General features: G+C 33.1%; 1 protein-coding gene, 1 non-coding gene and 1 pseudogene across 3 annotated transcripts in view; 1 reads left to right on the top strand and 2 right to left on the bottom strand.

Moving 5' to 3' along the window:
- LOC114306938 (TMV resistance protein N) overlaps positions 1–17,985 on the bottom strand; it is a 53,191-nt gene extending 35,206 nt beyond the window's left edge. The window contains exons 1-2 of the mRNA XM_082891714.1: positions 17,863–17,985; positions 16,345–16,379 (exon numbers count right to left, since the gene is read on the bottom strand). The gene's annotated coding sequence lies outside the window, so the exon portion shown is untranslated. The remainder of the gene's footprint in view (positions 1–16,344; positions 16,380–17,862) is intronic.
- LOC145800503 (uncharacterized) lies at positions 7,743–16,334 on the bottom strand (annotated as a pseudogene). Its single transcript, XR_014341477.1, has one exon. The product of XR_014341477.1 is annotated as an uncharacterized LOC145800503 (transcript).
- LOC145801807 (small nucleolar RNA R71) lies at positions 9,915–10,023 on the top strand. The gene has a single exon (XR_014343458.1). It is a non-coding gene; the product is annotated as a small nucleolar RNA R71 (small nucleolar RNA).

The raw sequence follows: 17,985 nt of genomic DNA on the forward strand, positions 1-17,985 counted from the left end.
ATGGAGAAAATTACACCAAAATACAAGACCGAGCTCCACTTTTTTTTTTTTTTTTCTTTTCCAAAAACTCCCCCTTTTTATATTCAGTTCATCTCATTTATAGAGCTCACTACACACTCTCGAAGCTGTCTAATCTTTAGAAGCCGATATTATTGAGCTTTTGAGGATGAAATTGTTGAAATTTGATGCATCGATTTCCATTAACAGATTGCACGCCTCCATCTTTGTCTCCATTCTTTGGCTCTTCGTCTTCCGCAACTGCGTTCGGTCTTCAATTCAGAGATAATGTTCAGAGATTATGTTCATGAGCCTGAGGAAATGATTTTATTGCACCTGCAAAATTGTGCAGCTATGTCAATAGAGTGGTTGGAAACTCTCTTTTCTTTCTTGCTTATTTTTATTTTTTATTTTTTATTCTTTACTCCTTTATTTAATATATTATTTAATACATATATATATATATATATATATGGCTTTTCATTTTTTTATTATATTTTCTTTATATTATATTATAATATTATAAAATATATCATTTATAATAATATGTATACAACACTCAAAATCACACAAAATTATAAAATAGTACTTGTTATCAGACTAATAAAGTGTAAATTAGTAGGCCAAATATGTAAAGTTATGGTACTTATCAACTCCTCTCAACTTACACTTTGTTAGTTCTCGAGCAAAACAAAAATTACAAAAAACACAGATAATAATAAAATCCACTTTTGCAGGTTTCTCAGTTACATTTAACATATACAACAAGCCTTTAAACCCCTAGTGGACGAGTTATAGTCTCGTGAGGGTTTGCAGTAAATATACCCACAAAATTTTAAAAACTATCCTCACAATTTTTCTTTCATTCTCATACAGGCAATTCAAGTGCAAAGTCATGAATTCCATCATCTTAATAGAAAAATCAATCATAGTTTAAAGTACTAACAACAGTAAAGATATCTCAAAATATTCAAAATCTGGAGTGTGTGAATAAGTTTAGCCAACACATACAATTTCAATCTCAAAGTGGAACATAACTCAAATTTCTTTTAGAAATATGTTTCAACTCCAAATCTCACCAGATATTGCACTCCACAAATAAATCACTCTGATCACGTGCAAAGTTTACTCTCAATATATATATATATATATATATATATATGTGCGAGTGAAGTAATGTAAATCAAAATCAAAGTATCTCGCATATTAAATTTTTGAAGAAAAATGCTAATAGGAAAGAATAAATATAGTCTCATGAATGGAATGCCAAATACCAAGAATTTAAAATTACCACACTATTACCCTTTTTAAATCATGTCCACATACAAATCATACCATGCCAAGATTAAATAGGACTTTCGTTATGTTGTAATGTAAAAGTTAAGGTAATATGATAAAAGGTGAAGGTAAAAAAAAAAAAAAAAAAAAAAAAAAATTGACTTATGGAGTATTTATTGGAATAAGAATAAATAATCTAGGGCACTATTGAAATGAATCACTTTTCAAATTTTTTTTTTTCTTTTGTTGTTTGCTTTTATTTTATTTTATTTTTAGTTCAGACTTGTTTGTCTTGTTTCACAACAAAATAATTCCAATAACTCTCTAAATACATTGGGTCTTGTGTTTAACAATGAAAGGTTAAATAAAAGGCTTAAAAAAAAAAAAAATAATTTCAAAGATGGCCTAAAATCATCTCTCAAGAATTGGCATGATTTTTCCAATTTTCATGATCTCAAATAAGTAAAATATGGTAATAAATTAATGTATTCTCAGCATTCAACCAAAACAATGATTAATGAGACTAATAAACAATATAATGCGCTTTCAACAAAAAGAATTAAGAGTAAACGTATAATAACCCTCCAAAGAAATAATGGCACAAAACTCACAAGGGTTAAGAGTCTCCACTTTTATTCTTCAAGATTTTCAAGTCATATCCACTCATCAATTAAAAATTGAGTTTATGTGGTTAAAGTGTAGTGCAAATAATTTTCCAGATATAAATATATGAAATGCTTTAACAAAGAGGATAGTAAAATAAACTACAACCCATTTTCCGTGTTAAAACAACATAAATATCACAACTAGCACAATTACTAACTGTAAAGAATAAAAGATAAACACGGGTATAGAATTTTTATTTTATTTTATTTTTTTAGGGAATAACAAAACTAATTGTAGGAAATAACAAAAAAAATGGTTTTTTCAGGAAATAACAAAAATAATACTCCCTCCCAACTTGATTATGACAGTGTCCTCAATGTCGACAATAAACACAAAGAAGAAGGGATGGACACGAGATTGCCTGGAAATAAGAATGCCTCAAATGATGTAGAGCACTGCAAGTTTGTTAGCATTCAAACAGCCTACCATTCATGCATATTCTATCTCATAGTGCCAAATTGTTCCAAATGCTTCATAACGAGCAAACAGAACAATTGGGGATTTCGCCAATAATAATTGTAAGGAATATGAAAGAAAAAGATAACTAGATGAGCATAAAAATTATGAATCTCAATGCTAATAATTGGATTATTCAAAAGAAAACGTCGAGGGTTATCTTCAAGTTAAGGATCAAGTGGTATCCAATCATGCTCCAATAAAATAGAATCATCAATGTCATAAGGCCAAAGAGTGGCATGGTATATGTGTTCAAACCAGTTATCACTGTCAAGATAGGCAAGTGGAGGGTCCAGTTCCAAGAATGGCGTAGGCCACCTGGCGTACTGCAGAAATATACGTTGTATCGTACTGCATATATGAAATATACGTTGTATTGTACTGCATATATGAAGGAATAAAGACCTAACAGTAAAATTGAGAAAAATATTTATTAAAGTCACTCATTGGATGCAAAAACATGAAGTTCAAAATTAAGAAGAACATTATTATCATTATTATTATTAATCTATGTGGTTTTTTTTTTTTTTTTTAAAAAAAAAGGAAATGTGGGTTTAATCCTGATAAATAGGATCTTCTAAAAGAATTTCCTCAACGGCTGCACTCCTCAATTCTAGAAATGGTTTCAAACGTTGCCCATTTACCTTAAACACCTCAGAATTTCTAGAATTTTCAATTTCAACAGCTCCATATGGGTATACCACGCAGACTAAGAAAGGACCAGTCCACCGAGACCGAAGTTTCCCAGGGAATAAATGCAAACGTGAATTATAGAGAAGGACTTTCTGACCAGGTATAAAGGATTTTCTTAGAATATTCTGATCATGCACTTTTTTCATCTGGTCCTTATATGACTTGGCACACTCGTACGCATCATTCCTTATTTCCTCTAACTCATTAATTTGGAGCTTGCGATTGGCACTTGCTTTATCCAAATCAAGGTTAAGTTGGTTTATAGCCCAGTAAGCTCTATGCTCTAATTCAACAAGGAGGTGACAAGCCTTGCCATAGACCAGTTGATAAGGAGACATTCCTATGGGAGTTTTAAATGCAGTACGATAAGCCCACAATGTGTCGTTCAATCTTAAAGACCAATCTTTTCTATTAGGATTTTCCCTTTTTTCTAATATTTGTTTGATCTCCTGATTTGAAATTTCTACTTGTCCACTAGTCTGTGGATGATAGGCTGTTCCAACTTTATGAGTAATGCAATATTTCTTCATTAAATGTTCAAAAATCCTATTGCAAAAATGTTTCCCACCATCGCTAATAATGGCATGAGGCGTACCAAAACGTGCAAAAATATTAGTCCGTAGGAAACTCGATGATCATTAGTTTTACATGCAATGGCTTCCACCCACTTAGACACGTAATCAACTGCAACAAGGATGTACAAATTACCAAAAGAGTTAGGAAATGGTCCCATAAAATCAATGCCCCACACATCAAATATTTAGACTATTAAAATCGGGTTGAGTGGCATCATGTTTCTTTGAGAGAGACTTCCTAATTGTTGGCATCGCTCACAGGCTGAGCAATATGTAAATGAATCACAAAAAATAAAAGGCCAATAAAATCCACATTGCAAAATCTTGGCAGCTGTCTTTTTAGCACTAAAATGGCCTCTACACGCGTGATCATGACAAAAAGATATTACACTTTGTTGATCATTTTCAGGAATACATCGCCAAATAATTTGGTCAAGACAATATTTGAATAAGTATGGATCATCTCAGAAAAAATGCTTGGTTGCAGCTAAAAATTTTGACTTATCTTGTTTAGTCCAATGCGTTGGCATTTGGCTAGTAACAAGGTAATTCACAAAGTCCGCAAACCAAGGTGAAGATAATTGGGTCACATGCATTAATTGCTCATCAGGGAAGCTTTCAATAATGGGATTAGAGTCTATTGAAAAATCAACAACTAGTCGCGATAAGTGATCAGCTACAACATTCTCGGATCCCTTTTTATTTTGAATTTCAATGGCAAATTCTTGTAAGAGTAATATCCAACGAATAAGGCGAGATTTGGCATCTTTCTTGGACATTACGTATTTTAACGCCGCATGGTCTGAGTAGACTATGACCTTAGAGCCTAGTATATAAGAGTGAAATTTTTCTAGGGCGAATACAACAGCCAGCAACTCTTTTTCTGTAGTGGAATGGTTAAGTTGCGCATCATTTAGTGTCTTACTGGCATAATATATTACATGAGGGACTTTATCAATTTGTTGCCCTAAAATAGCACCAATTGCATAGTCAGACACGTCACACATAATTTCAAAAGGTTGACTCCAATTAGGTGGTCGAATTATAGGTGCAGAAGTTAGCGTAGATTTCAATTTTTCAAAAGCCTGAAGGCACTTGTCATCAAATACAAATGGTGCATCTTTGACCAGCAAGCTACACAAAGGACGAGAAATCTTGCTAAAATCCTTGATGAATCGTCTATAAAATCCTGCATGCCCTAAGAAACTTCTAATTTCTTTTACAGTTTTGGGAGGTGGAAGGTTGGAAATTAAATCAATTTTGGCTTTGTCAACCACAATACCCTTATCTAAAACTACATGTCCCAGAACAATTCCTCTTTTTACCATAAAGAGACATTTTTCCCAGTTAAGTACAAGATTCTTTTCTTTACATCGGGCTAGTACTAACATAAGATGGTGCAAACATTCATCGAAAGAATTCCCAAATACTGAAAAATCATCCATGAAAACTTCTAGAAAACGCTCAACCATATCGGAGAAAATACTAATCATGCATCGCTGGAAAGTGGCTGGGGCATTGCACAACCCAAAAGGCATGCGACGATAGGTGAAGGTACCATAAGGGCAAGTGAACGTAGTTTTCTCTTGGTCTTCTGAAGCAATAAGAATTTGGTTATAACCAGAGTATCCGTTGAGAAAACAATAGTTTGCATGACCTGCTAACCTTTCCAACATTTGGTCTATAAACAGAAGGGGAAAATGATCTTTTCGTGTCATTGAATTCAGCTTTCGGTAGTCAATACAGACACGCCACCTCATTTGCACACGAGTTGGAACCAATTCATTGTTCTCATTTTTTACTATTGTAACACCAGATTTCTTGGGTACCACTTGAACAGGACTTACCCCGGTACTATCAGAAATTGGATAAATTATACCTGCACCTAAAAGTTTAAGAATCTCGGCCCTAACTACTTCTTGCATGTGAGGATTTAGGCGTCTTTGTGGCTCGCGTGAGGGTTTAGCATCCTCTTCTAAATGGATTCTATGCATAACAACAGAAGGACTGTTTCCCTTAATGTAACGCCCTCAAAATAATAACAATAAACCCATCAGATAAGACATGCATTTACATTTAAACTAACCGCATTCCTTTCATTCATTAGAATTCCAAGACATAAGTATTACATGATAACCTCATAACAAAATGCCCTACGGGCTTACAGCTTTCCAAGTTAACACTTGGTTACAACAAAGAGTTCTAACTCGTTTACACATTAAGCCCTTGGCTTGAAATTACATGTAATACATCAAAAGTAAAACGACAAAACTATGCCCGCCACTAGCCTCCCAGCTATGTCCTTGGAGGTGGCATGCTTCCTGTACCTGAAAATGATATTCCCATATAGGGTGAGCCACAGCCCAGTAGAAATACACTAAACCAACCATGGACAATGACTAAAACATTAGCAATTGATAGTTGGTCAACATTGATACAATCACATAAATTACATACTTATGTCAACGACTTACAAGTCCCAATTACTTTTCATTTTCCCTTTTTTCAACAGATAAGCATGCTAGCTCTATCATCATTTCCACAGATATGTATAAAAACTATATCTCACATTCAGATAAGCATAAAAGCTATATCCACATTCTCTCAGATATGTATATCAACAATATCCACAGATAAGCATACAAGCTGTATCCACACTCTACAACAGATATGTATAACCACAATATCCACACTTCACAACAGATATGTATATCAACAATATCCACAGATAAGCATACAAGCTGTATCCACACTTCACAAAGATAAGCATATGAGCTCTATCTTCACTTCTCTAGACAAGCATATGAGCTCTGTCTACGGAGTTCATCCCCTATCTCCTCCCAATACCTATCCGGTTTAGAGGTACATCCCCTATCTTCCCCTAAACCGCGGAGTACATCCCCTATCTCCTCCTCTACACATAACGTATATAAACACATTGGTTCTATATACAATCACACAATACACACAATTAATGTATTCTATCACCCGTCAAGTTCCATGACACATTCCATTGATTAGTTTCCGTTTACCTAATCATCATGCATTGTCTACAACAATCTCGACTATCCTCCACCGTTAGCCCAAAGCAGTTATTTCTAAAACAGAAAATAAATGCACAAATGGATATTCAATCAACATCTCATTTCCTCATTTCTCAACAATTAATTATCCCAATTAATTAAACAAAGTAATTAGGCCATTTTCCATAATTACCATTTCAACCCTTAGGTCCCATTTTCATCAATGATTCAACAATCATTCTATTTTTCTATGCCAAACATGCATCTAGGTTTATTATGAATAAAACCCCAACTTTTGTAAAATTACACAAAAGCCCCAAACTTTCACAAATTTACCAAACCAAGCCCAACATCTCAAAATACCAAAATTTAAAAACAAAACCCATAGAGAGGAGTAGGTTATCCCTACCTCAAATTCGGAGTTCCAAAGGAGAAGACGACAAAACCCAACGTGCTCCAAAACCCGAGATTTTCAGATTAAAATGAAGCCCTCGACGATCAACAACTTTTTTGTAAAGGCCAAAGGTGAGTAAATCACTCCTACTAGATCAAAACCTAGAGAGAAGGTAGAGTCTAGAGTGAGAGGCTCAACAATGGTGATTTTAGAAAAGTAAGAGAGAGAAGAGAAAGTGAAAAAGTGATTTGAAAAGTCACAATTTCGGGATTTAAACCCAGTCTTACGCTCGAGCGTAAAACACCCCGCTCGAGCGGCCACTCACAGACTTCCGCTCGAGCGGCCAACCTCCCGCTCGAGCGCAGAATGCACTCGCCCAGCACTTTTGCAGAACCAGGCCTCCGCTCGAGCTCCCAATCCCTACGCTCGAGCTCACAACACTGCACAACAAGATACTGGATGGATGTAATCTACGCTCGAGCGCCAACACCTCCGCTCGAGCTTACAGGCCAAAAATCTGGGCAACTAGTTTTGGTTTCTAAACTCAACCAACCTGAAACAAATCCGCCCAACACATCCTATAACTCAAATACAAAGTAGGAAAGGATGTAAACAAGATAATAAACAACTACCAACATCCACGGACACATGTCCGGATCACTATACAACAAGGGTAAACCCGGGATCGCTATACTTAATATCATTAATGGACCACCCTATTGCTTCCTTATGTTCTTTTAGGACCTCAAGTAATTTGTGTTCATTAGCATCTTCCAAATCAGAAGCAATAATTACAGGAAGAGACTCAGAAGGACCAAGGAATACGTAAGGATATTGGGAAATGGTTTTAATTCCAATTTAGGCGGCTCCACTAGGGACAGAAGTGATGGTGTTGAAGAAATTGGAAGAGGGGCCAGTTTAGGTTGCCATTTATTGATGCTCATTATTGGAACAGAACCTAATAGTGCATTAACTTGCTCAATTGACTCATCAATATCCAAATTACATCCAAAAAGAGCTAGGCAGGCCTCTAAGGGATCTTCATAACTGGATTCAATGAACTTATCCTGAACAAGATTATCAATCAGGCACACAGTACTAACTTCTTCTTTAGTTGTGGTTGTTTACTAATATTGAAAATATTGAGCTCAACCGTCATATTACCAAATGAAATTTTCATAACACCATTCCGACAGTTTATTAGCGCATTAGAAGTAGCTAAAAATGGCCGACCTAGAATAATAGGAATTTGATTATTTGAATTGGACAGGCTGAGTATCTAGTACTATGAAGTCAATTGGGAAATAAAATTTATCAACTTGAATCAAAATGTCTTCAATGACTCCTCTAGGAATTTTAACAGATCTATCAGCCAATTGAAGTGTCACAGAGGTGGGTTTTAACTCTCCTAGACCTAATTGTAAGTAGACCGAATAAGGAAGTAAATTGACACTAGCCTCCAAATCTAACAACACTTGCTCAACATGATGGTCACCTATTGTACAAGAAATTGTGGGACAACCAGGATCTTTATACTTGACAGGTACTTTTCGTTGAATAATGGAGCTAACTTGTTCTATTAAGAATGCCTTTTTAGGGACGTTAGTCTTTCTCTTCACAGTTACAAGGTCTTTCAAAAATTTAGCTTGTGCAGGTACTTGTTGAATAGCATCTAGGAATGGAGTATTAGTTTGAACTTGTTTAAATATTTCTAGAGCGTCTCCTAGTTGTGCACCTTTCTTAGGAGCAACTAACCTTTGAAGGAAAGGAGCTTTAGGAATATAACTCCCAACTTCAGGTTCTATTTCAGTAGGTTGTGAGACAGAAAGTTCTTGAGTTTTAACAAGTTCCTTTGGATTCTTTCCTTTATCTAACTCAGCTGGTCTCTCCTCTACCGGCATGTGTACTTGGTTGTCTACTTGTTTTCCAGACCTAAGGGTAACAATAGATTGAACCTGCTCTTGTGAAGTGTCAGGGGAATTTATGGCAAATTGCCCTTTAGGATTTGGTATAGGTTGACTAGGAAACCGTCCTTTCTCTCTCTCAGACATCTGGTTGGCTAACTGGCCTATTTGGCTTTCTAATTTAGAAATAGCTGAGTTTGTTTCTGCTATGGATTGGCCAGTCATTTGCATGCATGCATTTAATGTATCTTCTAAAGATCGACTCTGCTGCTGAGGCGTAGCAGACTGAAAATTGGATTGAGAGACAGAAGGTTGATTAACATAAGGTTGATTAGGAAATGTTTGGGTTGGAGGACGGAACCCTGGTGGATATTAATTGTGAGGTTGTGCATGTTGTCCACTAACATTTTGGATGGGCTGATTATGCCGCCATGAAAAATTAGGATAATTTTGCCAATTACGATTGTATGTTTCTGAGAATGGACTAGGAAATGGCTTCCCATAATTATTTAATGCATTTGCTTGCTCAGCATAGCATGCTGAATATCCTACCATTGATGAGCACATTTCGGTGGTATGCATTGGACTAGTACACAAAGAACATACATCACTTTGTACTTGATTGGCTGATTCCATTGATTTTTTCAAAACTAATGCCTCTGCTTTTCGGGTAAGATCATCTAATTTCATCTTAAGTTCAGAATCATCTTTTACTTCATACAATCCCCCTCTCTTAGATGACGAATCTGACTTATCCCTATAAGAATTGAAATCCCACTGTTGGGAACTCGCAGATAATTTTTCAAGGAATTCATAGGCTGCATCCTCTCTAAGACTCAAGAAACCTCCACCATTCATGGATTTAATCATGTTTCGATGAGACTGCGTTAAACCATTATAGAAATATTGCACAAGTCTCCATGTTTCAAGGCCATGGTGGGGACATTTTAAAGTCAAGTCTTTAAATCGTTCCCAACTTTCATAAAATTTTTCATGTTCATTCTGTGAAAAATCAAAAATTTTTCTTCTTAAAGCATTAGTTTTTGCCATTGGAAAGAATTTAGAGAGAAACTTTTTTACAAGAAACTCCCATGAAGTGATTGACCCTGAGGGTAAAGAATTTAACCATGCTTTTGCCTTATCCTTTAAAGAAAAGGGAAAAAGGCATAGTTTAACAGACAACTCAGAAAAATTTTGAAATTTGAAAGTCGAACAAAATTCAAGAAAATCCTTGACATGCATGTAAGGATCCTCTCTCTCTAACCCATGAAAAATTGGAAGAAGTTGGATTACATGAGGTTTTAACTCGAAATGTGTTGCATTTGTTGTGGATAACACTATACACGAAGGAGGATTAGTGGTGATTGGTGAAAATAAGTCTCTTAAGGACTTTTGATTCATCAGCTTCTTCAATGTTATCCCCCATTTTGGTATTATGCAACTCTCTTTGTTTTCTTAACCTTTTTCTAAATGTTCTTTCAATTTCAGGATTAACAGGTACTATTTCTAATTTCTTCGATCTACGACCAAGCATGCACTAATCACCTTATGAGGAGAATTTATTTATTTATTTTTTTATATATATAAGAATAATTTTTTTAATATTTATATTTATATAATACTCAAGAATAAAAAGTGATCCTAAATAAAATAAAACAGAAAAATTTTGTCTATGTTATTCTAACTTAGGGTGTTAAGGGAATCTAAAGCAAATGACTAAAATATACTACAGCAGAATATATATATATATATATATTATGCAACAAAATGATTCAAAAAGCGTTCACAATAAGAACAGAAATAAATAGATAACAATATAATAAAACAAGCAAATAAGCACAGACCACTAATTCTAATTATATAAAAAAAAAAAATTTAAAAATATTTTTGAAGTCCTACGAACTAGTAGAAAGGTATATTAAACTCAATTTTAATCAATTCTCTTATATCAAATCCTCGGCAATGGTGTCAAAAACTTATTGTGAATTTTAAATGTACTTGCAAGCGCATGAACCGTATAATAATATAGGCAAATGAATGCAAGGTCGAACCCACAGGGACTTGTGAAAATTAATTATTTTGGAATTTAAATTACCTTAACCTAGTTAACAAATCTAAAATTTTTTATTCTAAATTCTACTAATGCAACACAATGACAAAGATAAAGCTGAAATTGATAAAGTAATAAAATAAACAAGACTAAGGTTTCAGAATCCACACTCAAATATAAATAATAATCAAATAACATAAAATGATCAATTCTCTTAATGTCCAACACAATAATTTAGAATTCAATCTTAATTATTATGGAAGATATCATCGTTTAGTTCATTTAAAATAATAATCTTATGTATGTTCTTCCTCGCCAAATTATTCAAAATTAAATCATCTAATGTATCTGTTGGCAACAAATCACAATAGATATCCAATATTTGATTTTTAACAGAGATATGATCAAGGCAAGTAAATTAACTCGAAAATTTCAAATCATAAAAGAAACCGAATTAAATTCATATCCAAAATTTACTGAATTAATTTAGAAGAGACAAGAACAATTAATCACTAAAACCTCAATTTAGGGAATATGATCGGATCATGTATTCAATTACTACCATACAAGAGGCTTCATTCTTAACTCCAGCTAATAATTTAGCTACTCATAATTATTTTAACATACACACTAAAATCTAACATGAAAATAAAACTTACAACTGAAAGGAGAAAGTTACACCAAAAAACAAGACCGGGCTCCACTTTTTTTTTTTTTTTTCCTTCCAAAAACTCCCCCTTTCTCACATTCAGCTCATCTCATTTATAGAGCTCACTACACACTCCTGAAGCTATCTAATCTTTAGAAGCCGGTATTATTGAGATTTTGAGGCTAAAATTGTTGAAATTTGATGCATCGATTTCCATTAACAGATTTCTTACCTTAGGATGATTTTTTCACAATTTTTGGCTTGAATTTTGATGTCTTCTGAAGCCCTCTTCTTCCTCTTTGTTTCTCTCACTACTTCTCCAAATGTTTGTTTTGAGCCAAATGAAGTTACACCTCTTCTTGAACTCACCAGCACACACATACACAACTCACCCCTTGCCCTCAACCTTACACACACACACCCACACCCACCAATTTGCTGAATACACCCACGCTCATTTACATCCTTTATTCTAGATTTTTCCATAAATTAATTTATGTTTAGGATTAATTTAATTAAGCCTCACTTAATCTTAATAAATCTTGATTAACACATAATTAAATTAATTATAACAAATCATAAATGCCACATATTTTAACTAGTCTAATATGACTTCCATTAAGGCCCAATTAATTATATTTAATCTTTACCATTATGAATTAGATTTTTAATGAAACTCCTAAAGGCTCCAAATATTAAATTAAACTTATTGCCATTATCAATTTTGATTTCCCAAATCATTTAGGCCTTCAATTTCTGATCAGACTCCAAATTTCGGTCAATAAATTACATATTCAAATTGGACACCCCATAAGTAAATTTAATTCATAATAATCACAATTCTCAATCCTCATAATTTAATTAACTTAATTAACTCCAATTCGGACCTAATTAATTGAATCTCAATTTTACTAAACTGAATAGAATATTTAATTAAACTCCTATATGGTCCGATACTTGAAATTAAACTGAATCAACTCATCAATTTTACTTTCTTGAGCCACTCAAGTTTTTAATTTCTAATTCCAAAATAGCTCTTTTATAAAATTATATACGAATCAACACCAATATTGTCCATCAATTCTGCAATTAAATCAGAATAATAATTAATTAAAATCCAAGTCACCTTAATTAATTAAATGTAAAATATTATATGTGGCGGGTCGTCACAATCTCTCCCCCTTAGAAAGTTTGGTTCTCCAAACTTAACATTCCATTTTTTTGTTCCCAAGTAACTTCCTTACCACTAAATTTCCATCACAGGAGTTCAATTCATTGTCATTTAATTTGTAATTTGTAATAACTCAAATTGTGATTCGTCTCAATTCATATTCATATTGCCATCAAAAGTCATTCTGTAACATATAATAGACTTGAAGTCAACCTCATAATAATAAGCCACGAAACATATTAATCATGACATACTACTCTCAACAATCACATAACTCGTATACTTTTATTTAGGTATTCACATATCTTCTAATAATCCTTATATTTCCAACAGCATAGATTCTCCAAATATCAAAGAAACACTTAACACATAATACTAACCCCAATGATCAACTCCTTTTATAATCAAATGAGTCACGTAAACGAATGGGTCCTGAACTAATCATACAAATATCTTGCTCACAATGACTTAGGCATTCGAAATAGCAGTCTTAGTACATTTAAGTGTTCTCAGTCTAATTATTTCAACAATTTCATATTAAGTTTCAAATGTCTAAATAGATGAGCTCTAAATTTACCCATAATCAATTCAAATTTTCAGAAAGGTGCCAATTCTAACTCAAGACTTTTTATATTCTCTAGCATATTCTCATTGATCTCTTTTATCTCAAGATTTTCAAACACATCCTTTGATTCCTTTGTTGTCTTGCATTACATTGGTATGAATAATTTACAATTCGTTATTCCCGTACTCATTCTAATTCTCTTGTGTGTATATGTATCTTATTTCAACCTTCAAGTGGCATCAAAGCTATCATCAATTATTTGGGACTAAACTTTTGTCTTTTGGAACTAAACTTTTGTCTTTCTCAATTCTTCGCAATTTAGTCGATTCAAATTCCTTTGTTTCAAGAGGTTCTTAAGAAATATGCACTTCTAACTTCAACAAAAATATTTTCTTGCTTTAAATTTCGTATTAACTCTTCTAAGTAGTACTAGAAGCAAGCTTCTTTACCATAAATTTAAGTCTTGGTCATATACTAATAATCTTAGCAGTCCCGGGTCGAGTTCCAAAACTCCAAGTAAATGTATCTTGAAGTCTATGAAACATTAGATAGGAAAATTTTAGATAAGCAAAACATGTATGACATAAGAAACCCAAAATTCTATGTACATGTTTAAAGTACTCCTTCACTTAACAATTGGGTTAGGTACTAATCTTCAAAATAACTAGCTAACTTGAAACCTCCTTAAAATTTTATTATTTGTGAATAATTCTTCGTTAGCTGTTCTATCTCTCCACATTTGAAGTATGCTCTTGAAATTCGATAACACACCCGATATAACATTTGCAACAAATCGAACATTTGGGGAATGAACTTATATCTTACTTAAAATTACTTGTCTCTCCAAATTTAATGCCCGACTCCTTAGACATATTCTGAAATTCCTTTTTTGACTTAGCATTTTACTTTTCCTTCTGGTCTTGCAGTTTCCCATAGCATTGCTCCATAACTTTCATTACACTTCTAACACTTCTTCTATTTTGCCCAATTTCTTCAACAAGAACTTGACTTCCGTTTCGTCTTACTTCTCATTATCTTTTTTTAGAGTCACAAGACAAGATAGATAACATTCACGACAATATTGGCTAGCTTAGATCATACATCACAAATTTAACCATAAGTCAAACAATTATGCAAAGTCATCGGTAGGGCAACCTATTCATTCCCATGAAGTTGACTGAGAATTTCCAATTCGAAACTACGCTGGCTGAACGTGATTCCAATCGGACTTTCAAGGTCATTCAACAAAGGCATGAGACTCTACAGTTTATACAATAGGTCCCTTACTAAAACGTCATATCGTTTTACATATCAAACAATTTCCTTTATCTCAATCACCATGGTTCCACACTTTTTATTCATCAACATAACTTGCCAAATATTCCCATAGTCTAATTTTGCATTTAACCACATAGCTTTCATAACTTCCATAAAAGATTTTAATTCCTTATAATACCGTGTTCACATGAATCAATATGCTTGTACTCACCAATGTACTATAATCAAAAATTACATTTCCCTCATAGCATTAAAAATTTCACAACAACTCTTAACTTCAATATTAAACTTATTAAACACACACATCCCAGCCTTCTTTAATCATCGAAATTCCAAAATAACCTTTAATTCTTATAATACTATATTCTCACAAATCATTGTACTTGTACTCACTAATACTTTCTTATAATGTGAAAAAGTTCCTCAATAGTTCCTGACTCTTAGCCTCAATACCGCACTTATTAAACAAACACATTCCGGTCCTCCTATAAGTATCAAAATCTCCTACTTAAATCTATTACACAAACACATACATATTCCCAAATGCACAACTTATAACTTTCTAACTAGATGCATGCAACTTAAATCCGTTCTAAACATTCTTATGCTCAATGGACACGTGTGTGAGATATTAACTCGTGCTCTGATACCATTCTATCACGACCTAAACCCGCCTATAGGTTTAGAGTCGTAACCGGCTAGTAATCCTAGATTACATTCGGCCTCAAAGACAAAATTTCAAAATATTTAAATTATATCGGGGCCTAAAGCAGAAGAAAAATAAAGATAATAAATGTCCATTGGGCTGTGCAAACATGATGAATTGAAATAATTAAAACATTTAAATACACCTTCAAAAATAAACACATACAAATCTTATTATACATATCTCACACACTACATGAGGAACTTTAAACAAATACTAAGCTTAGCAAAATAAAACTAAGGCCTCAACACGGAGGCATTGCTTGGGTGGCTTGACAAAGGGTGGACTCTGAGGCAAACTCTAATGCTAATTCTCTAGTTGCTCACCTACATATACATATAAATAGTGAGCTAAAGCCCAACAAGTAATAACAGAATAAAGAGGTTAAATGAATGAAGTTCGATAACATTGCCAAACGAAATCTTATTTCAGTTCTCAATAATCAATAATCAATAAACTTCATCATAGATATCACTCAACATCAATTTGTGTGGTGCATCTATGAAGAAATAATATTCCAATAACAATGGACCATAAAAGTCTAACACTAGAGATCTCTGTGTGTCAATCAATTTAAAAGCCATGGTATTGTTTCCCCCAAGCAAGGGCCTAGCCGTGGTATTGTTACCCTCAGGCAAGGGCCTAGCCATAGTATAATCTCCCCCAGGCAAGGGCCTAGCCGTGGTATTGTTAACCCCAGGCAAAGGCCTAGCCATGGTATTGTTTCCCCCAGGCAAGGGCCTAGCCATGGTATTGTTACCCCCAGGCAAGGGCCTATGTTCAATGGATGCCACAATACAATTTCAAAAGTGAACTTCATTCATCAATAGAAAATAACTCTTCATCAAACCATTCAATCATTCATATATCAACTTTGTAAGCAGTACGATTTCGAAAGTAAATATTACTTGAACATATCTTTATTAAATTACTACTCACAGTGGGTCAAGTCATATAAGGGCTCGGACGTCCACCTATACAAATCACATAACAAAGACACAATAAAAGCACCATTCAATATTCAGTTCATTTTAATTTAACCCTCTTTATCTGTTTCTAGCTTATTTCATGACTATATGAGTCCAATTGGTGCCTAAGAATACTTAAAATGTCATGAGGATACAAGTAGGCACTTAAAAGAGTTAGTCAAAAACTACTGAAAACAGGGTCTTCGCTCGAGCACACCTTTGGTCGATCGAGCGGTCTGCAAAGCTCTGTAAAAATACTGGATGGCCTCAATGTTCGCTCAAGCGGTGACTTTACCACTCGAGTGGTCAGCAAATTTTCTACGCTTTTGAAACCAATAAAATAATTGCCGAACATATTTTCAAAACTTAGACTCTTGCATGAACCAATTTAAACATGTAATTTTATTAATAAAGATGAATAATACAAAAATTTCTTTGATCAAAATAATTTCATGAATATAATAATTTCAACATTTTTCTTCTTTTGTGTTATAAAACATAAAATAGAGCTATAAAGCTCTTTAAAAGAAATATTTCCATATATGAAATTCAAATCAAAATCAAACTAATTTTTGATTCTCAAGTATAAATTGTAATTTATTCCCAAATTTGTCCAATTTAGGTTTAATTCATTTTCTTTTTATCAAACCCACAAATTTTAAAATATGAATTAAACTTTCTAAACTCTTGAAATTTCATGATGTATGTAAAAATAGAACCCAATTTCATTATTAATAACAAAAATCAAACTTATCTAAAGAATTACAAAATCAATTTCTTAGAATTTCAACTTAACTTAATTTTTAACCAAAAACTTAATTTATGATCATAGATGTTCCAAAATGTGTCTAAATTGAATAAAACTTTTAAATTAAATTACATGCATGGATTAAAGATCAAAATCAAACAAATTCCTAATTTTCAAAGCTTTTCCTTTTTCTCTTCAAAATCCAAAATTGAGATTATAAAATTCCTAGAAAAGATATTTACATGTGCATAATTAAAACTACAACTAACTAATTATATATATATATATATATATATATTTCAAAATCAAGACATAATTAAGTTCCTAATTTAATCCTTAATTTGCCCTAATTTAGGTTTGTATCAATTTTCTGCATGTACAATCCAACCTTAAATTATGATCATAGAGCTTCCAAACATGTTTAAATTGAATAAAATAAAAACTCTCAAATTAGATTTACATGCATAGATAAGAACCAAAATCAACTAATTCTTAATTTGATCTTCAATTTCAGATTTATGAGTTTAATCCGTATATAGAATATTATAACCTAGAAAAACATTTGTCTACAAAGAATTTGGGGACTAATTGACTTAAACACAATTTCCATGACATTTTCTTGAAACCCATTTTACCCCAAAACCACTTCAACATTCATCTTTAATCATCTCAAAACTCATCTTAAATCAATTTATATCTACATTATTTAAACAATAGTAGGAAGAGGATGAGATTTCTTACCTTAGGATGATTTTTCCACAAATTTTGGCTTGAATTTTGATGTCTCACGAAGCCCTCTTCTTCCTCTGTTTCTCTCACTCTTTTTCTTTACTTCTCCAAATGTTTGTTTTGAGCCAAACTAGT

The sequence above is a fragment of the Camellia sinensis genome, chromosome 10, assembly GCF_055761805.1.
Source record: "Camellia sinensis isolate YWXY chromosome 10, ASM5576180v1, whole genome shotgun sequence".
Taxonomy (NCBI): domain Eukaryota; kingdom Viridiplantae; phylum Streptophyta; class Magnoliopsida; order Ericales; family Theaceae; genus Camellia; species Camellia sinensis.